The 6,285-nt window shown below is 40.2% G+C and overlaps 1 protein-coding gene across 1 annotated transcript in view; it reads right to left on the bottom strand.

Annotated features, from left to right (window-relative positions):
- LOC138048785 (transcription intermediary factor 1-alpha-like) overlaps positions 1-1,623 on the bottom strand; it is a 16,309-nt gene extending 14,686 nt beyond the window's left edge. The window contains exon 1 of the mRNA XM_068894905.1: positions 1,502-1,623. The gene's annotated coding sequence lies outside the window, so the exon portion shown is untranslated. The remainder of the gene's footprint in view (positions 1-1,501) is intronic.
- Between the last annotated feature and the right edge of the window lie 4,662 nt (positions 1,624-6,285).

The raw sequence follows: 6,285 nt of genomic DNA, 5'->3' as shown, positions 1-6,285 counted from the left end.
AATTCCCCTTCCATGTTGATGCTATCAAGGTTCTGAGAATGATAGAACCACTGTATTTCTCTTTCCTCCTTCCAGCAATCCAGAAATCTGCTTTCAATTGGTCTTGAAATCTCCAAGGGCACCCAACGTCAATCTTCGGAAAATATCTGTTCGGAAGACGATTTGAGATCTAGAATTTTCGGAACATTTGTTGTAAAATTCCTTGCTCGCCTGCCTGTCCTAGGATTTTCGAACATCTAAAACATGGTATAACTGCCCATTTTTAACGGATTTTTACCCTAAAAAGGTCACCTAGAATTTTCGGGAGCCTTTTTTGTGGCTGAAATTTTCGAAAAGGTAAGTTTTGATCCCTATAATTTTCGGATCACTAGACTTTTAGCTAGGGAATCAGAACAAATGAAAAATTTTTAGGGGACAAAAATATGCCCATATCTACCGTTTAAATACTAAAATACGTTTAACAATGCTATGTTAAAGTGGTTTTTAACTACATTCTCGTTGGGTGGCCCTGTAATTCGCTTCGTTGATTCCAATGGTCTCTCTTTTGTCATATAGTGTAAAATAAAAATAGGACCATTGTCTTGTGCTTGTATAACTTATGCAAATCCAGCCCGAAATTGAGATCACACGATGAGTGCCGAGGGTAGAGTTTTTCTCTCGCCAACGTCGTACTAAAGAAGGAAAACTAACAACTGCTCTTCTGGTACGATTCCTGGTTATGTCCCTTTCTCGTATTCCAACAACCTTCAAGCCCAATAATAGCAGTAAAATAGCCAAAAAGGAGGAGAGCTCCAGTCAGGCGTGTCAGGCGTGTGGTAACTATCTACAATTACGCTAGCAGTGTCAATTTGAGGAGCTAAGTCTCATCATCACTGAAGGATCAAAGGATCAGTCTATCCAGAAAAGTTTGCAAGGGCTGAGTACTTTGTCTGCCTTTGTTCTTTATGTATCATAGCATTTTCCCGCCATCTCAAGGCCCTTTCATACATAATATACAAAAGGTGTGTACCGGTGCGGAGGACCGTAAAAATTGGGTCGAAAGAAAGTTGTCATGATACGAAAGAATGTTGTCATTATGCCTATGGGCCACCGTACAGCCCTGAGAGCTTCGTGATTATCGACTTTTATCGACAAATTAAACTAATCAATCGACAATTATCGAGCACTATCGACTTATTGACTAGCTTTCCGATGATCTATTTCGATCGACATGTTTCGCCCTGCCAAAATCAAGCCAACCATGAGTTGAGCATTTTGTGAGATCGTATTTTGAAATACACGATAACCGCTTTTTTTTTTCGTTTTGTTAATGGTTTTAGTCTTAGAGGAGCCTTCTGTAAGAAGTTAGCATCCTCAATAAAGATTAGTAAGCTTATCATTCATTAGACACCGGAGAAAATAAGCTTCACGCTTCGTTTGGCATGATCTCTCAATCGGTCGAGGAATACACCATAACAACTTATTTCGATCCTCTCCTGTGCAATTAATACGTTCTTCTTACCTTTTTACTTGATTGCAGCAAGATGGCTGATAAAACGAAAGCACAGACTCCAATTATCCCTTTCTTTTGACTCCCTCGACGACTACCCCTTGCTACTTCCGGTTAGTAACGTGAGCCCTCGCTGTTTATATACTGCACTGAATGGGCCCCTAACTACGTCACATACGTGAAGATTACCCAACCTTGTTTCCTATAGGTATCCATCCCCGCCAAAATGCATACTTGTTGTTGTTGAATCCAAACCTTCAGTTCAAGCATTCTTTCTTGCAATTTAAACTGGCAATCATTAAATTCAAACATTCAATTCGTCAACGCAAACATTCAATTCGTTAATCGAAACATTCAAGTTGTCAATTCAAACACAAACATTCAATTCGTCAATTCAAACATAGTTAGTAACTATGATTCAAACATTCAATTTGTCAATTCGAACATTCCATTCGTCAATTCGAACATTCAATTGGTCAATTTAAGCATTCAATTCGGCAATTCAGACATTCAATTCGTGAATCAACCATTCAATTCGTCAACCAAACATCCAATTTGGCAATTAACCGGCTTAAATATTAACTCTAACATTCGATCGGTGGCTCGAAGATCCAAGTCCGACACTCGGCAGACTCGGTAATCTTGACATTCGATCAGTACTTCAGACATTGAAACATTAAACATTCAATTAGGACATTCGGCAATCTCAGCATTCGTCGGAAGTGTCTCAGGTCTCTCTCGGTCTATTTGGTGAAAAGGGTGCGAACAGTTTGGCTTTGCTGGTAAATCTTTCATCCGGAAAGTGAGAAAATTCTACGTTCTTTTTTCATTTAATACTCAATGTTGATGTTAAAGTTTCTGATACACATCTACATCTACATCTACATCTGCATCAACATGTCCAGCACTCGGCACAGTCCCTTTTTAATTTGACTTGTGGCTGTTTCTGCTTAGGTGGCCTCATTCACCACAAGCCTTTTTAAAGACATCACCGCCAAGCCGGTCACTTCTGCTGGAGAGATCAGGACAGCCACAACACCGGGGACTTAATCCCTTACTCTTCTGTGCTTGGGTTCTTCAACGTCCCACAGGGAACTTATGAACATAGAAGACATTTGTGAGACGGGACCTACGGTTTATAGTCCTTATCCTAGAAGAGTTGAAAGTCTAACCATTTGCAGATGAAATTACAAAGGCAGCACTTTTTCCTCAGTTATTTTAAGATCCTCAGTGTTGATCCGGCCGGGGTTCGAACCCGCGACCTCCCGCATGACAGCTCGATTCTCAACCAACTGAGCCACCTGTGCGCGGTATATAAGTTCAATCTGCAGCGTACTTTGAATCGGTTAGAAGTATAAACAGTTTGCATTAAAAAGGAAAAAGGAAATGAACTTTTTTTTAAATGTCTAGTCGTTCTAGCGCTGGAGCACTAATAGGGGACACTGTAAACAAAGGAGGCTACGCGCGCGACTGTCAAAGCGTCACTGTCAAAGCGTCACGTCAGCGATAACACTGTTCTAGACAATTTTGTTTTGTTTTTTGAGTTAGTTTGACGACAAAGCAGCAAAGAAGACAAAAGTTATGAATGAACTAGATGCTTCTGTGAAGCATACACTGGCTTGCCTGTGATACGTGCTACAGAAAATCAGAAGGCACTGAATTGTGTGGTATTGAAATACAGCATTCCAGTCTCTGAAGAATAACAAATAAAAGAGAAGCGAGAAACATTGGCTTCTGGGCTGACATGTTGATAATTTTCAAGTTCCCTCACAACTTCTTTTCACCACAAGTGTGCCCTATTAGCATCCGAAAACTTTGTAATACTAAACTTCACTGAAGTCAAGCCCGTTTCGCGGGGTTATATTAGTGTTGGGATGGGAGACCAAAACAATAAACCCCTCATAAAAAACAGAAACATCTGACCGAAAATACTATTAACGCTAATAAATGCGAACTCAGCAAGGTACAGATTCTGGTAGCTTGCTTTATGCAAAACAAATATTGATGAAAAAGCAAATAAATATTGATACACAGTTTTCAGAAAGAGCAGAAGGAAGTTTCCCGGACGGTCGATCGAGAATAAAATATTTACGACATGAAAACAACATTAATTTTGAACCGTGAATATAGAATATAAAAAGTTACGATCAGCGACAAACAATTTGGGAGATTTTTGCTACGTTCAAGTAAATTGCAAAATCGAAAGTGACATGGCCGGAATTCAGCGGGCGCCGTGATTAAGTTACCGCGGCATGTTTACTCGCCAAACAGTGAAGCATCTGTGTCAAATGATGGCAAGATACCGGGTTTTTGTAAGTTTCTTTTTCTGTGAAGTGTTATAAAGTTTGACAATGAAATGAGCGAAGTCAAAACAAAGATCACAATCGCCCAACTCTTGTTTATGCAAAGTCAAAATTTACTCTCCAAGACGCGTACGACGTTATTTATCACCAGGTAATTCCATCATTTTGGAAATAGCAGCTACTTTATTATTCATCTGCGTCACAAGTTTTCACTGATTTTGGGCCTCATTTTGTTGAAACTCAAGCACGCTTCCAACAGGCCTGTGAACCCTTCCTGCTTACAGAGCAATACTAAAAAACTTCTCCCATATCACATTTGAACCTTAAGCTCGAAAATTCAATACACAACATGATATCATAATTCACAAAGGCAGAAAATACCACAGAATCCTTTTCCAGCGAAAATTTTATTGAAACAAACAACATATTTGCTCTTAGAGGTGAAAACCTCTTCCTATTTCATTGCGTGCGTGAAGACAAGAAACTCAATTGTGTCAAATTACCATGTACTTCAGGTAAATACTGCTCACTTTGATTTCGTCTCGACGGGCGATAGATTGTTGTCGAAGTCCAGTACTCGTCGCTTTTGAGATTCATGCCTAGTTTATCCAACTGACTTTCCATTATTGAGCTCCATAAGGGTATATTTTGTTTAAGGATCCACTAAAACGCCATTCGCGTTGCATGACTTTCGACGCCATTGCAGGCTAAGTTGATGATTCTACTGTGTCCACCAGAGAAATCTACGCAGTTCCACTACCCTCTCGATCCTAAGAAAATACGCGCAGAAGGCTCTATACACAAAGACACCACTTACCAGGGAAGTGACAGGCAAGACTTTTACCGACACGGAAAAAAAAAAAAAAAAAAAGAAAACAAACAAACTAAACGCAGACCTCGACTGGGTTTGCCCATAGGCAACCCAGTAATCACAGGCAGATAACCCTAAGGATGCGAGAGCGCGTGACGTCACGTTATTTTGAGACAGTTGTAACGGCCGATTCAACTGATCGAGGAAAATGTTCCACAAAAACTTCAAATCACGATGCTTCTTTTCGTTCTTTTTATTTTATGGACAGCCAGATAAAGAAAGTTTAATCACCCACTATTTTCTGCGTTTTCCTGAGTGATTTGATGGGTTTTTTCCCTTTCAGATCCGACGCGTTGTCACATACAATATAAATAATATAAATAGACAAGGCGTGCAACTTCCAAGACCGCTCACGGTCGAGTGTCTCCAGAATTTAACCGAATTTCTCCCACTTCCAAAGGTCGCTCGCCTCCCAGCCTTGGGCAGGGAAAAAGTCGATAATTTTTCTAGCATCGTGCCAAAAATCATCGCATTTACACGGCTCTGCAACCTCAAAATCCTGCTCGATTTTCAAGCTTCGCTCAGGTTTTTGCTATCGTTAGATGATGTGGACAGAACTGAGCCATCATTGGAATTTGCTCAAACCAAATTAACCAATCAAAAAGCACACATTAATAATTTTGTCTCTCTTGGGGGAAATCTGTGCTTTTTGATTGGTTAATTTTGACTTGACGTCACGCGCTCTCGCATCCTTTGGGTTGTCTGCCTGTGAAGGAATGAACGAAATAAAGTCAAGTTAACTCACCTTGTTTCTTTTCCTTTGTCTTTTCGAGCTCTTTAAACTGTTTTGGGAAGTTGTTGTTTGAGAGGCTATTGTATCTTCCTAAGAAGACAGGCAGCCCAGGCTCAGAGGGTAAAAAATATATATATATGGATTTGTATGGGAGTCCCGATAACAAACTCAACTCGGACCATTAAATAGGGAAACGTCCAGTTAAAACAAGACTTAGTGTATTCTTGAAATTAAGTGCCACTTCAAAATCCAGACATACAGAGTTGCGTTCGCGAAAAGAAGTTGCTGGGCGTGGATGCCATCACAAGTCTCACCCTCCGGGAAGAAAAACGTAAACAAAAGGCTAAGTTATCCAAACGAAAACAAAAAAAACACCTGCACCGCACAAAGTTTAATTGCGTAATCAAACATGAAGATTACACCAAGATAATACTGAGAACGTCAGGGTTTTCAAATTATATTCAGTCCACCTGGAGATGGCAACTTCCAATTTGTCTCTCTAGCCCACCAGTTAAATGCACTAGGTGTTTTCAGATCCCCGAAAGTATACGTGAAGAAATAGTGGACTATTTGCAAAATAACCCAGTTAATAACGATGGCTTCCCAATCTGCGGAGGAGAGAAGACTGAAGAAGTTCTACGGTCATTCAGATCTGTCAGATTTAAGTATCCTGACGTTTCTCTATAAGACAAATCAGAAAAGATAATGCGCATCGCACGCTTTTGTGGCTTCTCTAAATCATCGTTCAGTTACCAGACGCGCATCCAAACCGTTTTTCAGTTTGACGGAAACCGGTCAGGTTTTTAACGACAAATTGATTCTTGGGTTTAAGTATTGACAATGCTTGTCACTTTTATGAGCAATGAATAGTTGCCCCTTAAGCGCTCGC

Source organism: Montipora capricornis, chromosome 5, assembly GCF_036669925.1.
Source record: "Montipora capricornis isolate CH-2021 chromosome 5, ASM3666992v2, whole genome shotgun sequence".
In the NCBI taxonomy this organism is placed as follows: domain Eukaryota; kingdom Metazoa; phylum Cnidaria; class Anthozoa; order Scleractinia; family Acroporidae; genus Montipora; species Montipora capricornis.
The sequence above is the reverse complement of the archived record's forward strand: the minus strand, read 5'-3'. Positions and strand labels throughout refer to the sequence as shown.